Genomic DNA, 19128 nt, shown 5'->3' on the forward strand with positions numbered 1-19128 from the left:
GGTAATGATAATGACCATTGTACAATGTTAAAAGGACTTCTTCACTTTTTTTTTTTTACAGTATAATCAACTATATGTGTACATATATCTCCTCCCTCTTGGACCTCCTTTGCACACTCCCCTCCCCCCCAGCATTCCACCCATCTAGGTCATCACAGAGCATCGAGCTGAGCTCCCTGTGCTATACAGCAGGTTCCCACTAGCTATCTAATATTTTACACATGGTAGTTTTTTAATGTGGTGTGTAAATAACTCAGCCTAGATATTTTGTAATTTTGGTTGAACAATTTATATATACATAAATTTTAACATTTTAAAGTAAAATTTACCCTAAATTTTATAATAATGTTTATAATAATGTACATGAGAATGACCTTTTATACAATTTCATAATGATTATGAGAATACAAGTGGTCCTATTCCATGGAATCTGCTTGTGAGATTAAAAAAAAATGTGGGAGGGGAGTGTTATAGGCTGAATTTCCCTCTCCCCAAGAGGTGATTAACTTAAAATGAGGTTACTTGGGTGGGCTCTAATCTATTATGACTGTTGTCCTTATAAAAAGAGGATGTTAGGACACACACAGAAACATGAAAGATACACACACAGAAAAGATCATGTGAGGACACTATGGGAAGGTGGCCATCAGCAAGCCAAGGAGAGAGACTTCAGAAGAAACCAAACCTGCCAACACTTTGATCTTGGATTTCTAGCCTCCAGAACTATGAGGAAAAGAAAATATATATGTGTGTTGTTTAAGCCATCTAGCTGTGGTATTTTGCTGTAGCAGCCCGAGGAGATTAATATAGGAGATGTTTGCCAAGAAGTCAAAGCATGATTTTGTCAGGTTTAAATACTTAATGATTTAGTGCATTTGCTTGTCTATAAGAGAGAATGGTGTTTAAATTCCTTGCTTAAAATGACATATATTTTCAACATTTTACATATACTCATCAAATACTGTACATGTTTAAGATGCTGCCTATTGACACTCAGTGTCTATTCCCACTTCTTCCTAAGATCACTCCTGTATCATTGAGAACAGAAGATTAAATCTACATTTTACAGACTTGCATGTAACCAGAGGACTGGGCATAATTTAGACTGTCTTCTTGATTCACTTGTGTGAAATGCATAAGGCAGAAGGACAGAGGAGGCAACATTTCAACAGCAGTGCAAATTTACAGGTAATCTTTAGCAAATTACAGTTTCAGCAGGCAAAGCCTATGTCTGCTGGCCTAAGCACAAGCTTCTTGAGTGTGGGTAGGTCTATGCCTATAGTAGTAGTATCAGTGACAATAGGAACTTCTTGGCTCATGCCATGGCAGCAATGCTTGTTTTTCCTGCACAGGTGGGGTTTCATGTATGGGCATTACTGTTTCTTTTAGAATTTCCAAGGTAAAGAATTTAGGAAATCATTTTTCTACTGCATGCCAGAGCATCCCCTTCAAAATAAAGAGTAAATAATTGCATTTTAGAGCTTCTACAGCTAGGAATGAAGAATAATTCCTGGTAAGACTCTAGGTTTTGGAAGCATCATATTTCATGCTTGACAATACTGTTCCAACCAATGTAGCATTTGACACAAAAAGCTTCTATTTTTAAAGCCTGTGGCCAAAGAACTTATATCTGACTTGCAATATAAGCAGGCCTGCTGCTTAGACCATATGATCTAACAGACCCTAGGATTCTAGAGGTGTCTGTCATAAAGACAATGGGTGGATCATCTGTGAACCCCATAAAAAAAAAATGAAGTGCATATTCCCAGTGTTCCAGAGCAAGAGCATTCTATCTACACCTGAGTGGCCAACACCATTCATAACATAGCTACTGGACCCTGTTGAAAACCTGAGTGCCAAACCATGGAATATCAAGACACCATGTAGCCAAAACTTCCCATTATGTAATTATTATCAAGCCACCAAAAGTGGAAAATGACTGTATTAGTGAGAACTAAAGAGTCCCCCAGCAGTGATGAAGGGAAATCCTTCCAGGAGCCAAATCTTAGTAACTTGTACTTTTTCATTTACATTATGTGGAAAGATAAGTTGAATGAGTTAAACGTTTACATGAGTTCATGATGGTAGCAAAGAGCATGTCTAGTTGGTCAGGTACCTAGGAGTAGAAATTTTGGAAATCTGATGAAAAGTTGTTCTTGAGAAGAAGCATGTGGGTGCTGCAATGGGAATAGGCAAAAAATATGAGAATGTTCACATTATATATTAATGTCCATCAGAGATCATCATCTGTGGAAGAGGTAATAAACAACCTAGTGGACAGTTTGACTCAGTAGATTTCAGTCAGCCCCTAGTCTCCAACACACCATTGCTTTCACTATGAAACAGAGATGCCAAAAATCTGACCTATCTACAATAGAGATGAAAGCTGAGCTTCTGATATAGAATCATTTAAGGAGTTCTACAAGTCACTTAGCCTCCATAAACAAACCATCCAGAGGCCACTAGTTGGATAGAGTGTTAAGTGCCTGACTTCCTAAATCAAAAATTCAATCCAGAGAGCTGGACTGAGGAGACAGGAAATCAAATATGGGAACAAGTTGCAGAAAACGAATTATCAAGCAAAACGAGAAGTACTGTAAACAGTCCTAGAAACTCAATTACATGAGCAACTAATAAATTCAATAAATACTCATAATTCATATTTTATATATCTATATAATCTCAAAGAGATAAAAGAATGTCATCTTTACAATTAGAGTAAAAATCATTTAAAAGACAAGATGGCTATATAAAGGGGCAATTAAAGGGTTTGTTTAAATCAACAAAAGGGAAAATCTGCGGAAGAGAGAATTACAAAAGTTTTAACCTAGAAGTAAGATAATAATCCAGAATGGAAGTGAAGCAATAAAGAGAGGAAACTTTTTTTTTTTTTTTGACCACACCATGTGGCATATGGGATCTTAGTTCCCCGACCAGGGATCGAACCCATGTCCCCTGCATTGGAAGAGGGAACTCTTAACCACTGGACCTCCAGGTAAGTCCCTCGAGGAAACTTTTTTAATAAGGAAGTTAAAAATATGCAAAATAACTTGAAAAGAAGCAATATAGTATTTAGGAGGAGTTCCAAAAGGAACAAATAAACGAAATGAGCGATACAAAATATCTGATGAGAAAAAGGAACCCAGAAGGAAGTAGCCAGAAAGCCATGGTAAGGAAAAAATAAAATTTAAATAAAAATTTAAATATGCTCAGTCTAAATAAATAGTGATATAAAAATGAAACAGTAGTTTGTTTGAAAATGAAGAAATGAAGAAACAGAAATATTACAATGAAAATTAGATATATCAAAATAAAGAACTTAGGGTGAAATAATTCAGTAGAAATACTGATTAAAGGTCAAAATGAAAAATAATATAATGAACTTATAGACACCTAAAAATATACTTCTAAAACAGCAAAAAATGATAAAATTAAAAACAAATACATACACCACCAGAGGGCAGAAAGGAGAAGCAAGAGAACTACAATCCTGCAGCCTGTGGAACAAAAACCACATTCACAGAAAGACAGACAAGATGAAAAGGCAGAGGGCTAGGTACCAGATGAAGGAACAAGATAAAACCGCAGAAAAACAACTAAATGAAGTGGAGATAGGCAACCTTCCTGAAAAAGAATTCAGAATAATGATAGTGAAGACGATCCAGCACCTCAGGAAAAAAATGGAGGCAAAGATCAAGAAGATGCAAGAAACGTTTAACAAAGACCTAGAAGAATTAAAGAACAAAGAAACAGAGTTCTGAACAATACAATAACTGTAATGAAAACAACACTAGAAGGAATCAATAGCAGAATAACTGAGGCAGAAGAATGGATAAGTGACGTGGAAGACAGAATGGTAGAATTCATGGGTGCAGAACAGAATAAAGAAAAAAGAGTGAAAAGAAATGAAGACAGGCTAAGAGATCTCTGGGAAAACATTAAATGCAACAACATTCGCATTATAGGGGTCCCAGAAGGAGGAAGGAGAGAGAAAGGAGCTGAGAAAATCTTTGAAGAGATTATAGTCGAAAATTTCCCTAACATGGGAAAAGAAATAGCCACCCAAGTCCAAGAAGCACAGAGAGTCCCATGCAGGATAAACCCAAGGAGAAACACGCTGAGACACATAGTAATCAAATTGGCAAAAATTAAAGACAAAGAAAAATTATTGAAAGCAGCAAGGGAATAACGACAAATAACATACAAGGGAACTCCCATAAGGTTAACAGCTGATTTCTCAGCAGAAACTCTACAAGCCAGAAGGGAGTGGCATGATATACTTAAAGTGATGAAATGGAAGAACCTACAACAAAGATTACTCTGCCCAGCAAGGATCTCTTTCAGATTCGATGGAGAAATCAAAAGCTTTACAGACAAGCAAAAGCTAAGAGAATTCAGCACCACCAAACCAGCTCTGCAACAAATGCTAAAGGAACTTCTCTAAGTGGGAAACACAAGAGAAGAAAAGGACCTACAAAAACAAACCCAAAGCCCATTAAGAAAATGGTAATAGGAATGCACATATCGATAATTACCTTAAAAGTCAATGGATTAAATGCTCCAACCAAAAGACACAGGCTTGTTGAATGGATACAAAAACAAGACCCATATATATGCTGTGTATAAGAGACCCACTTCAGACCTAGGGACACATACAGACTGAAAGTGAGGGGATGAAAAAAGATATTCCATGCAAATGGAAATCAAAACAAAGCTGGAGTAGCAATACTCATATCAGATAAAATAGACTTTAAAATAAAGAATTTTACAAGAGACAAGGAAGGACAATACATAATAATAAAGGGATCAATCCAAGAAGAAGATATAACAATTATAAATACATATATGCACCTAACATAGTAGCACCTCAATACATAAGACAGCTATAAAAGAGGAAATCGACAGTAAAACAATAATAGTGGGGGACTTTAACACCTCACTTGCACCAACGGACAGATCATGCAAAATGAAAATAAATAAGGAAACAGAAGCTTTAAATGACACAACAGACCAGATAGATTTAATTGATATTTAAAGGACATTCCATCCAAAAACAGCAGATTACACTTTCTTCTCAAGTGCGCATGGAACATTCTCCAGAATAGATCACATCTTGGGTCACAAATCAAGCCTCAGTAAATTTAAGAAAAATGAAAACATATCAAGCATCTTTTCTGACCACAACGCTATGAGATAAGAAATGAATTACAGAGAAAAAAATGTAAAAAACACAAACACATGGAGACTAAATAATATATTACTAAATAACCAAGAGATCACTGAAGAAATCAAAGAGGAAATCTAAAAATACCTAGAAACAAATGACAACGAAAACACGACGATCCAAAATCTACGGGATGCAGCAAAAGCAATTCTAAGACGGAAGTTTATAGCTTTACAAGCCTACCTCAAGAAACAAGAAAAATCTCAAACAATCTAACGTTACACCTCAAGGAACTAGAGAAAAAACAAAAAAAACCCTAAGTTAGCAGAAGGAAAGAAATCATAAATATCAGAGGAGAAATAAATGAAATAGAAACAAAGAAAAGAATAGCAAACATCAATAAAACTAAAAGCTGGTTCTTTGAGAAGATAAACAAAATTGATAAACCGTTAGCCAGACTCATCAAGAAAAACAGGGAGAGGACTCAAATCAATAAAATCAGAAATGAAAAAGGAGAAGTTACAACAGACACCGCAGAAATACAAAGCATCCTAAGAGACTACTACAAGCAACTCTATGCCAAAAAAATGGACAACCTAGAAGAAATGGACAAATTCTTAGAAAGGTATAACCTCTCAAGAATGAGCCAGGAAGAAACAGAAAATATGAACAGACTAATTACAAATAATGAAATTTAAACTGTGACTTAAAATCTTCCAACAAGGGCTTCCCTGGTGGCACAGTGGTTGAGAATCTGCCTGCCAACGCAGGGGACACGGGTTCAAGCCCTGGTCTGGGAAGATCACACATGCTGCAGAGCAACTAGGCCCATGAGACACAACTACTGAGCCGGCACATCTGGAGCTTGTGCTCTGCAATAAGACAGGCCAAGACAGTGAGAGGCCCGCGCACTGTGATGAAGAGTGGCCCCCGCTTGCTGCAACTAGAGAAAGCCCACACACAGAAACAAAGACCCAACATAGCCATAAATAAATTAATAAATAAAATTAGAAAAAAAAAAAAAAGCAAGGATGTTTAAAAAAAAAAAAATCTTCCAACAAACAAAAGTCCAGGACCAGAGAGCTTCACAGGCGAATTCTATCAAACATTTAGAGAAGAGCTAACACACATCCTTCTCAAACTTCCAAAAACTGCAGAGGAAGGAACACTCCCAAACTCATTCTATGAGGCCACCATCACCCTGATACCAAAACCAGACAAAGATACTACAAAAAAAGAAAATAACAGATCAATATCACTGATGAATATATATGAAAAAATCCTCAACAAAATACTAGCAAACAGAATCCAACAACACATTGAAAGGATCATACACCATGATCAAGTGGGATTTAACCCAGTGATGCAAGGATTCTTCAGTATATGTAAATCAGTGTGATACACCATATTAACAAATTGAAGAAAAAAAACCATATGATCATCTCAATAGATGCAGAAAAAGCTTTTGACAAAATTCAACACCCATTTATGATAAAAACTCTCCAGAACAAGACAAGGATGTCCACTCTCACCACTATTATTCAACATAGTTTTGGAAGTCCTAGCCATGGCAATCAGAGAAGAAAAAGAAATAAAAGGAATACAAATTGGAAAACAAGAAGTAAAACTGTCACTGTTTGCAGGTGACATGATACTATACATAGAGAATCCTAAAGATGCCACCAGAAAACTACTAGAACTAATCAATGGATTTGGTAAAGTTGCAGGATACAAAATTAATGCACAGAAATCTCTTGCATTCCTATACACTAATGATGAAAAACCTTAAAGAGAAATTAAGGAAACACTCCCATTTACCATTCCAACAAAAAGAATAAAATACCTAGGGATAAACCTACCTAGGGAGACAAAAGACCTGTATGCAGAAAACTATAAGACACTGATGAAAGAAATCAAAGATGATACCAACAGATGGAGAGATATACCATGTTCTTGGATTGGAAGAATCAATATTGTGAAAATGACTATACTACCCAAAGCAATCTACAGATTCAAGGCAATCTCTATCAAATTACCAATGGCATTTTTTACAGAACTAGAACAAAAAATCTTAAAATTTTTATGGAGACACAAAGACCCTGAATAGCCAAAACAGTCTTGAGGGAAAAAAATGGAGCTGGAGGAATCAGACTCCCTGACTTCAGACTATACTACAAAGCTATAGTAATCAAGACAATATGATACTGGCACAAAAACAGAAACATAGATCAATGGAACAAGATAGAAAGCCCAGAGGTAAACCCACACACCTATGGTCAACTAATCTATTACAAATAGGTAAGGATATACAATGGAGAAAAGACAGCCTCTTCAATAAGTGGTGCTGGGAAAACTGGACAGCTACATGTAAAAGAATGAAATTAGAAACACTCCCTAACACCATACACAAAAATAAACTCAAAATGGATTAGAGACCTAAATGTAAGACCAGACACTATAAAACTCTTAGAGGAAAACATAGGAAGAACACTCTTTGACATAAATCACAGCAAGATCTTTTTTGATCCACCTCCAGAGTAATGGAAATAAAAACAAAAATAAACAAATGGGACCTAATGAAACTTCAAAGCTTTTGCACAGCCAAGGACACCATAAAGAAGAGGAAAAGACAACCCTCAGAATGGGAGAAAATATGTGCAAACGAACCAACAGACAAAGGATTAATCTCCAAAATATATAAACAGCTCATGCAGTTCAATATTAAAAAAACAAACAACCCAATCCAAAACTGGGCAGAAGACCTAAATAGACATTTCTCCAAAGAAGACATACAGATTGCCAAGAAGCACATGAAAAGCTGCTCAACATCACTAATTATTAGAGAAATGGAAATCAAAACTACAATGAGGTATCACCTCACACCAGTTAGAATGGGCCTCATCAGAAAATCTACAAACAACAAATGCTGGAGAGGGTGTGGAGAAAAGGGAACACTCTTGCACTGTTGGTGGGAATGTAAATGGATACAGCCACTATGGAGAACAGTATGGAAGTTCCTTAAAAAACTAAAACTAGAATTACCATATGATCCAGCAATCCCACTACTGGGCATATACCCAGAGAAAAACGTAATTCAAAAAGACACATGCACCCTGATGTTCATTGCAGCACTATTTACAATAGCCAGGTCATGGAAGCAACCTAAATGCCCATCAACAGATGAATGGATAAAGAAGATGTGGGACATATATATAATGGAATATTACTCAGCCATAATAAGGAACGAAATTGGGTCATTTGTTGAGACGTGGATGGATCTAGAGACTGTCATACAGAGTGAAGGAAGTCAGAAAGAGAAAAACAAATATTGTATAGTAACGCATGTTTGTGGAACCTAGAAAAATGGTACAGATGAACCGGTTTGCAGGGCAGAAATTGAGACACAAATGTAGAGAACAAATGTATGGACACCAAAGGGGGAAAGCGGCAGGGTGTGGTGGTGGTGGTGGTGGGATGAACTGGGAGATTGGGATTGACATGTATACACTGATGTGTATAAAATGGATGACTAATAAGAACCTGTTGTATAAAAAAATAAATTAAAATTCAAAAATTCAAAAAAGAAACAATCAAATTAGAAGATTTTAGCACACCTATTTGAATAATTTATAAACCAAGCAGTCAAAAAATTGAAACATAAGTTTAATTGTCATAAATAACAGTATAAATGCAAAATTTATACATTGACTATGTACTGTGCTGCAAGAGAATTCTCAAAACGTCACCTGAAATACATAGAATACAGGCTAGCTGTTGGAATTCATTCAATAAAAATTAGAAATTAACAATAAAAATGCACATACACAAACATAAATCCATAAAACTTACTATTGGAAATGAAACAACTTCCTTGTAATTAATGACACAAATAAGAAATAACAAAAATCATGAATGCTGTAGGTAACAGCACGCAGAATTTCAAATAGTTATAATGGCATTTGAAATTATAAAAACAGAACTCAAAAACTGTGTAAAGTTGACATGCACTGAATATATGGTAAGAAATAAATGTTGAGACACCAGGAAAAGAGAGTGAAAAATGGCCAGTGAAGTCAGAGGAAAGCAAAACAGCATGAGGTGCCAAAAAGTATATGAAGGAGAGAGCAATCAACTAATGAAATGCTGTTATGATAAATGAGTTGAGATCTTGTATTTAAACACTGAATTTAATAAAGTAGAAGTCACTGATGATCTTGGATAGATATTTACGGGATTGGAGTAGAAGGCTAACTAGAATGAATTTAAGAGGATTTGAGGCAAAGAATCAAGGACTGTATTCTACACTCTGAGGAGTTTTGCTGAAATGGGAAGAAAATAAGTGAACAGAGGAGATGGAGAAGGAAAATGGAGGAGGAAGAGGGACTTCTTTTCTTGTTGTTGTTGCTATAACCTGAGAGAAATATTAAGATGTGTATATGTGGACAGAAATGAGCCAGTAGGTGTTGAAACTTTGATAATATAGATCACAGGTTGGAAACTGCTGATGAAACATCCGTGGATAAGAGAGAGGACATGGGATGCAGAATAAAAATGGGGAGAGTGAATTCAAAAACAGAAGGAATAGCTTATTTACTCCTTTTTAAAAAACAAATTAAAGGTCCAACTTCATCCAAGTTGTACATGCTGAGTCACGCATTCTATTTTCAGATAGGAATTTCACTATAATCTCAAAATAGAGAATTACATAAGCATTATAGGTAATTAGAAATACTGTATGTATTTTACTTGAAAGAGCAAAACTAATCACTGGGCCTGTTTTTTTTAAGTTGTTAAAATTAGTCAGTTTAAGCTGATTTTCTTTATGCATTTAATTAACACAGTGAAATGTGAGGATCAATTTTCATTTGTAATTTAAATATTCAAAATTTCCTGAGCAACTTTAAGGAAAAGCTCAATGTAAGAGAGAAATAATCTCAGTAATCCTTAATTAATTATGAAATAATCCCATCCTCCTCTTTAAAGTGTTCAATGCCAGGGTGTAACAACTAATAAAGTACAGCAAGTAATTTAAGCATTTAAAATAATGCCTCTCTTTTAGTAAAAATAGGCAAGACTTGTTGTTACATAACTCTATAAAATCTACACTAATTTGATATAGATAGACTTGAAAAATAAACTAAAAAGTTTTTTTCAGGGTACATTAATAAACTATTGTCAGTATTAGTCACAAGAACTCAAATGATTCATAACAAAACTCATGGAATTATTTTATAGCAGCTCACCAGACATTGAACCTAGAAACTCCCATTCAAAAATACACCTTTAAGAAAAAATAATGGCAACCCACTACTAATGATAGGATTACCAAACGATTATATTATTATTGCTTTTCTCTTTGGATGAATTCTTGTTGATAAATGCAGAAAAAAAGGTGGTATTAGAAAATCACTAATTTATTTACCCAAAGGAAACAATAAAGCCAATAATTATCAATAGAAACTAATGTCAATAACTGAAAGTTCATGGGAAATTTGTAATGGAGGAATTAGACAGACCATAATCAGCATTACTAAAAATGGACATACAGACATTAGAGACCTTATGATTTCACTCAATAATAATTACAATGTACCATCCATGAAGTGCTCTTTCTGAAAAAAGTGATCAAAATCTTATCCATATTTTAAATTCAATTATCAGCTTATAGAATATAAACCATAAAGCAGTAGTAACCAAAATGGCTTCCCAGTACATTGTTCTGTATAACATGCAAGGTAAAATGAGTTAAATTTTTAAATGGTTGAAAAATATTAAAAGAAGAATATTCTGTGGCATATGAAAATTATATAAAATTTAAATATCTATGTCCATAAAAAAGTTTACTGGAATGCAGTCCCACTCATCCAAGTATTATCCATTTATAACTGTTTCATGCTGCAAAGGTAGAGTTAGCTTACAAAGCCTAAAATGCTTGTTACCTGTCTATGTCACCAGAAAGAAGACATCAGTTATATATAAAGTGGGGGATATTCTATAGGACAAATGACTTGGCTTCTCAAAAAGAAATATATATATATATATATATATATAAAATAAATGTATAGAAAAGTAGAATGAAGTTGTTATAGTTTGCAAAAGACTTACTAGATAACAAGCCATTGCAACATGTAGCATATTTGGATCCTGATTTAACCAATGGATTAAAAACATACAATTTTAGGCTTCCCTGGTGGCGCAGTGGTTGAGAGTCCGCCTGCCGATGCAGGGGACACGGGTTCGTGCCCCGGTCTGGGAAGATCCCACGTGCCACGGAGCGGCTGGGCCTGTGAGCCATGGCCGCTGAGCCTGCGTGTCCGGAGCCTGTGCTCTGCAACGGGAGAGGCCACAGCAGTGAGAGGCCCGCGAACCGCAAAAAAAAAAAAAAAAAAAAAAAAATACAATTTTGAAACAAATGAACACATTTATTTTGGGTAGAAGATGACATTAAGAAAATGCTGCAAAATTTCTAGGGTGTGATAATGACAAAGTACAATTTAAAAAAACCTACAATGTTTAGAGATGTATAATAAAATATTTTAGGTGGAAAGGCATGATATATAGGACTTGCTTTAAATATCTGATCTCATATGAAAAAATAAATAAATAAAATTGGAAGCAGGGAAGAAGATGAGAACATTTGGGGGGAAAAGTTGATTATTCTTGAAGCTGGGTGCTGAATTCACTAAACTATGTACTCTTTTCTTTTACATATGTTTTAAGTTTTCCATAATAATAATAAAATGTGTGCATACATATATGCCTTTAACTAAACTAACATAGGATTAAAAGAAGTAAGATTCTTTCTTATCTAGTAATATCTAGACATCTGCTTCACTCAGAACTTCACATTTTCACTATTTTTCTCTATTTGTGACTGGGGGTTTTTATGAATGATTTACTTTGCTTTCTAGGTACTTAAGAATAACAACGCCAATAGTAGGTATCGACAAGGCAATTTAGTCCATTCTGACAAAGATATGCGGATGTCTACTCTATACTGTAAATTGTCAGGTGCTAGAAATTATAGCTTATATAAACTACAAACTCTTCTTGGGTTTTATTTCTGTTGTTATTTCTACTTGTGAATGCCAGTAACAGCCAATAAAATTGGATCCCTAGCACTTTTTGCTTTATTTATGACTCTTTAAATTCACTTCAAATTTCATTTTGAAACCCCTCTGAATTCTGGTGTCTTGCCATTTATATTCTGTCTGATGATTTTAAATGCTATTCTCAAAAATCTAGAGCTTTATACTGTTTCTCCAACACTAACCTTGAATTCTTTCAACCAACAGAACTGATTTAACATAAAATCAATTGATCTTCCTGACCCCTGGTACTTCTCACCTGATGTGCTTAACTCCCATGAACAGAAATCAGGAATCCTTTCTTTTAATAAATAATGGTTTAATTCTACACAGTTTTTCCGAGGAGACAGTCAACAAATGCAAACCCTATGAAGTTTGGAAGCACCATTTTATATTCATTTTATAATATTATGGCCATGTCATATTTGTTTAATGAATCCAGTCTTTTTTTTTATATTGATGATCTACAATGTAAGAAGTCAACCAACATTAATTAGAAAAAATACTGTTATGAAATTTTCAATTTACATAGAATAACACTATGTATGAAAAGGCTGTATCTCTTGGCAACGTAGGTACACTTTAGTTTATCTGTACTGTAAAATTAACTTCTCTATTATTTGGTCAGTTGTGAATATCAATGCACACAAACCCATACCTGAACATATAATTAAGTCATAGGTAAAATTTAATCATGTACAAGTTTACTTGGTTCACCTTTGCCTCGAAGTTAGAAATACAGCAAACCTCACCTGCTTCTACATCAACTAATTCCATTAACCTTTCCATTACATGAAGCTGCCACTCATTACAAATCTGCTTTCTAAAGTTCATCCATTCCATAATTTATCACATATAACTCAGCCATACTCCATAACTGCTTACTGGCCACTTGAGAAAGTTCTGCTTAAAATAGTAAACATAGTAGTTCACATTTATCTATACTTCATTCAAGTTCATGTTCAAATGCCAAAGTTTGATAAAAGACTTTAGTGATGACTTTAGCTAAAATTACATATATTTCAGTAAAAATATTAAACTTACCCACTTTATTTATGTTTCAACAAATCATTTTAATGACATTTTATTATATAATCTAACATTTATTTGTTTATTGTCTGTATTCTCTACTAGAATGGATGGTCATTCATTGAAGGCAGGGGCTTTACCTGCTTTGTGAACTATTCTATGTACTATATCTCAAAAGTGGATGATGTGTAACAGAGGCTCTGAAAGTACTTGTAGAATGAACAAAGGAAAGAACCACTGAAGAGAGAGAAAACTTTGTCTACTAGCCTTCGATGAGTCTCTGTGAAATAAAAATCTGCCTGTATTTTTTATATCACAGTTTAAAACCAGGGATTATCCTTGAGAAAATGAGTGAAGTACTCCTACAGAAAGGAAAGCATAAGTTATGCTGAGAAAGAGAGCAAAACTTTACTTTTAACTAAGTATCGGAAAAAGAATTTGAGGGTTGGGAGGATATTGTATCATTGGCAGATATTCAAACACATACAGATAAGTGAAATAAGAATGTAGCATATTCACAGTTAGAAATGGAAATCCTTCTTATAAAGAATCGATTCAAACAAGTTAAATTTTCCTTTGAGTTTTACCCCTTAGGATTGTGAATTACAGTTGATAATAAACATTATATTGCATTTTAAATTTCAAACTGTCTCTGTTTATATTTATGTATGCACTAGCATTCTTCTAAGTTCATCAAGAAATAATTAATATATGGTTCTCCCATTAATAGTAATTCTTAGTTGTTTGTCCCCTTATTTCCATAAATAAACTTGAATTTTAACATGACTGCTAACATGGCAAAATGAATTATTCCCTTATTATATTTATTTTGTGAGGAGCGTGTATTTCACCAGAACAGAAAAATGTATGTTACAGTGTGCAAACATTGAGGAAAATTACTAGACATGTAATTTTTTAAATCAAGCTTAAATAATGAATTAAGGGAGCCTAGGGTGATACAAGTCTCATAACTGAGTTTCCAGGCAGATTTGGGATAGCAGAAGCCATATTCCCCCAGGGTGATTGTAACCTATAGTAAGGATCATCGAGTGGATGTTAAATAAAGGCAAAGCTTGACTCAAATCTTAGAAGAAGGAAGAAATCTTGCAGGGAAAACAAAAAGGGGAATGCTAAAGCTCTAGACTATTGGAATAGAAAAGTCCCAAGTTCTAGAACTAGAAATCACTGGGAATGAAGCAGAGTACCCAAGGAGGGATGGAAAGCTATTGTCCCATTACTTTCTAGAGTCTCAACTTTCCATCTACTGGGATGATTAAGGCTTCCTGAATCTTGATTTGGAAGAGCTCCCAGTTAGAAACTAGGAGGTAGAAAGTGCAGCCAAGGGGGATGTGTACCACAAACAGCAAAATGGAGTCACTCATGTCCAAGGGATCTAAAACAGAGCCAGGAGGTTCTTAGGGAAGTAGAACTTACATATGTCTATGCCCAGATGCAACATAAACTTCTGACCCAGCAAAACACAGGCCACCTGGAACTCATTTCTTCACTCCCTGAAAACCTTAGCTTAGCAACCAATCAGCTGCTGAGGAATAACAATGCCTTCTGGCACCAATTATAGTTCTGCAAAACAACCTGTATAATTTCTCTGTAATGTCTTTGTCCATTGCCATTTTAACTTCCCTCAGAGAACATTTGAGTTGCCACTCGAATCTGTGTCTCCTGAATTGCAACTCCTAAGACTCCAAATAAACTCTTTTCTTATTTGCAGGTTTTTGATATTCTCCATTTTTGGTTGATAAAGAACATGCCTGACAGTCAGACCCCACCACAGCTTGTAGGCTCAGATCAGACCTTATCTTCAGCCACAGGCCTGCACCATTGTGCTCTCATGTAGCTAACCATTCCACCTGTGTACATTCCTGACTTTGGTCTGACCCCTGTCATCTGCACCCACTGCCATGAGATTATGGCAAGACCCAGCAGCCACAGTAACACACTTGGGCAACCAGCGCCCCCATAGCTACAAATGTCCCCAGAGCTGGCCCAGGCCCTTGCTGTCTGCCCTGGTACACCACTATGTGTGTGTCTGTACGTAGCACCTACCACTACTCAGACACCCGTAGCTGGGCCCTGCAATCACATGTGTGCACAGGACCAGCTCTGGTCACCACCAATACCTGTCCTTGTTCCTAGCTGCTGCACTTGGAGGTGCTTCTGAGAACCCCACAACCACGATGGATGCTCCTCAGTGCTTATCAAGGACCATGCATTTGCTGATGCTGTGGAACCCAGCAGCCTGAGCTGAAGAGACATCACGCCACCCTGGGCTCTATGCCGGCCCATGGCCCCACACTTGGTGCCCTGCACCAGTAGACTCAGGGTAATGCCACGCTCCAGCACTTCCCCTGCCCCATGCAGGTAACAGTCTTCCCATAGCCAAGTCAGTCCATAAGGTCTGGAGAGGTTTCTGCCTCTTCAAATGTGCAGACACCTACACAAGGCTACAGGGGTCAGGAAGAGTGAGGGAAACAGGACTCCACGAAAGGAATACAAGAAAATTCCAAGAGCTGGGCCCTAAAATGGAGAGCCAAAAATTGCCTGACAATTCCAAACAACTGTTCTAAAGATGCTCAGCAAACTCACTACTATGTATAGATCCAAAGGAAATGAAATCAGCATTTTGAAGAGATAGCTTCAGTCCCGTGCTTAATGCAGCTTGGCTCACAACTGACAAGATATAGAGATAAAATAATACCTTTCAATGGGTAAATGGATAATGAAGTTGTGGGATGTATATATTCCACTGGAATATTTTTCAGCCATGAGAAAGAAGGGAATCCTGCCATTTGTGACAACATGGATGGACCTTACAGGCATTATGCTAAGTGAAATAATTCAGAGAGAGAAAGAAAGATACTGTATGATATCACTTATACGTAGAATCTAAAAAGCTAATCTCATAGAAACAGAGAATATAAGAGTTGTTGCCAGGGTCTTGGTGGGTGGAGGGAAGGAAAGGAGAGATGTTAGCCACAGAGTATAAGCTTTAAAAATAAAAAAGAAAACAAAAGGGAAGCGAAGGGAAGGGAAAGGAGGGAAGGGGAGGGGGGAGGGGGGAGGGGAGGGGCAGGGGAGGGGCAGGGGGAGGGGGAGGGGGAGGGGAGGGGAGGGGAGGGGAGGGGGAGGGAAGGGGGAGGGGAGGGGGAGGGGAGGGGAGGGGGAGGGGAGGGGGAGGGGAGGGGAGGGGGAGGGGAGGGGGAGGGGAGGGGAGGGGGAGGGAAAAAGTACTAAGTAACACTGAATGGAACACTTCCTGGGTCACTGGATTTCAGAAAAAGAATCAAGAAATACACATTATATGAAAGTCATGAGACTTAATTTTTTTTTTTTTTTTGCAGTATGCGGGCCTCTCACTGTTGTGGCCTCTCTTGTTGCGGAGCACAGGCTCCAGACGCACAGGCTCAGCGGCCATGGCTCACGGGCCTAGCCGCTCCGTGGCATGTGAGATCTTCCCGGGCCGGGGCACGAACCCGTGTCCCTGCATCGGCAGGCAGACTCTCAACCACTGCGCCACCAGGGAAGCTCATGAGACTTAATCTTAAGTCAATCAGGGGGTATTTTTAATGGTGAAATTATTAATTTATCAATCACAAGTGTGAAAGGCTTCTCTCTTGCAAGTTTTTTGTGCCATATGGAGTTGATAAATTTCAGTTCCAATACTGCTATATTAACATCTTTATTATGTCTCTCAATCTCTCTATGGCTTGTGTTTTTGCGTGTGTGCTTTTTATGCCAAGAAATAAAGTGACTGAAGAAAATAACCTCTAATATCCATTACAGTGTTATATTAAATGTTTATAGCTTAGAACAATAAAAATATGAAGGTCCATTTAAAGAACTGGATTATATTTTGCCTACAAACTATTAATCAGATTACAGCTAATGATGATTCCCCAGAATTAAAACTTGTAGTGGAAGAAAATTGTGGTTAATTACTTATGTCAAGGAATGTCACAGAAAATACACTTGTATGTATGTTAATGAAACCTGATATGTACTTTCAATTGTCTATCAAATAAAACATTTGCAAATGGTGGGTTAAACACACTTATTGCACAAAGATAAAAACAACATGGATAATTAAGCATGTGAAACAGGATCATGTGTTTAGCTGTCTGGAAATTTTATATGAAAGGGACAAAGGAAGATTCAATTTTACATAAAAAGGGAAAATCACCTTCAATACATATTCTCAACACTAAACAGAGCTTTCCTGACAAGAGTTAAATTTATAAACATAAGAGATTAAATTATTCTTTTGTATAATGTTTTTTGAAAAATGCAGCTTATTTAAAATCAATTATTCTTTGACAATGTATTTTATTTTCTAGTTCACCGAATAGAATTGTCTTAATGGCATGCATTTTCCATGTATTTTCATAAAAATGTATATTATTAAACTTTCATTTGAATCTGTTTTTCACAGGAAATACTCCTTTTACCTAGAACATGTGAATTTCAAAAAAAAAATTTATTTGAGGAATCTATGGATTTTTCTTAAAACAAATAACAAAAATTCAGTCATACAGGTGATTCCCATGGCCTAGGTTTACTATATTTCTCTCTTTCAGTTATTCTTTTATTTGGTGCAGAAGATAAGATCTAAGCTATTTAAAAGCATGGCTTGCTTTGTAATTTTGGCCACAGAATTTCAGATTACTCAAGGCTTAGATCAATCACTTAAAATTTCAATGACATTAGTAGTTGCAAGTTTCGAGGATACATACGTTCAAGAAGATATATTTAATGAAACACAAACTCATTGTTTCACAATCAGCTACTCTGACATTCATGCTGGTAATGGCATCACTAAACTTCTGTAGTGATACTTCACCAAAGTTACCATTGAGGGCAATGGCCTACTGTCATATCACCTTGATGCATCTCCATCAAGGTGTTGACCTTGACAGGGTAGATCTTTATAACAACTTAGCACCACAAGCTTACAAGCCAGTCAGTGAGATCACACATGGTAAAGCAAATGATTTATGGCAAGAATCACACACTGAAATGCCTTGCAGAAGCAGGTTAGGTAATATAGATGAGGGAACGTGGCTGGCAATGATGTCACAAAATATCTTGTTTTAACAAATTAGTGTAAATAACATAGGAATATTCTCTATTTAGACTAAGAGATATACTCTTTTATTTTCACTTAAAATGTATGGCTCTCTATATTTGCTCTTACTTTTGCACTTTTAACAGTGAATGACAACAGAGAAGAAATGTTTATTTTTCCTCTTAATGCTACTCAACTGCAACTGTTTTACCATATGGTGAGTAATCCAACTCAGAGCTTAAGAAGTAGAACCCCTGATTCTTCTGTGAAATCTCAAGGTTATAAAATATTAGTAAATTATCCTATTTTTGAGAATTTGTAAGTAATTTCTCTTTTCACTGCACTAATACCATAAGCCAAACAAAATTCAACTTTGTGACCCCTAATGCAAAAACTTACTAATTATTAAAATAAAACTGTCCAAACAAAAAAATAATACAATGTAGTCCCATCAATTCTACAACTTTACTAACATTTATCCCTTTGTGACAAATGTTGACAACTTTTAATGAGCCGCTAGTTCATTAATGTCAAAACTTGGAATTCTTTTGGAATTTTTAAACAGCTTTCTGAAAAAAAAATTTTTCTTAAAAATTTTGGGATTTAAAAAAAAATCTTGAAGATAATTCTTTAAAGGTTTAAGTATATGAAAAATAGGGAAAGTGTAATGATTATTTTCTAGTATATTTTACAAATAACTCAAAAGTAAATCTAAATTTCAAAAGGCTGACTTGAAAATACAGTGGAAAGATAATCCCCTGACAGTG

The sequence above is a fragment of the Phocoena sinus genome, chromosome 3 (genome assembly GCF_008692025.1).
Source record: "Phocoena sinus isolate mPhoSin1 chromosome 3, mPhoSin1.pri, whole genome shotgun sequence".
NCBI lineage: Eukaryota > Metazoa > Chordata > Mammalia > Artiodactyla > Phocoenidae > Phocoena > Phocoena sinus.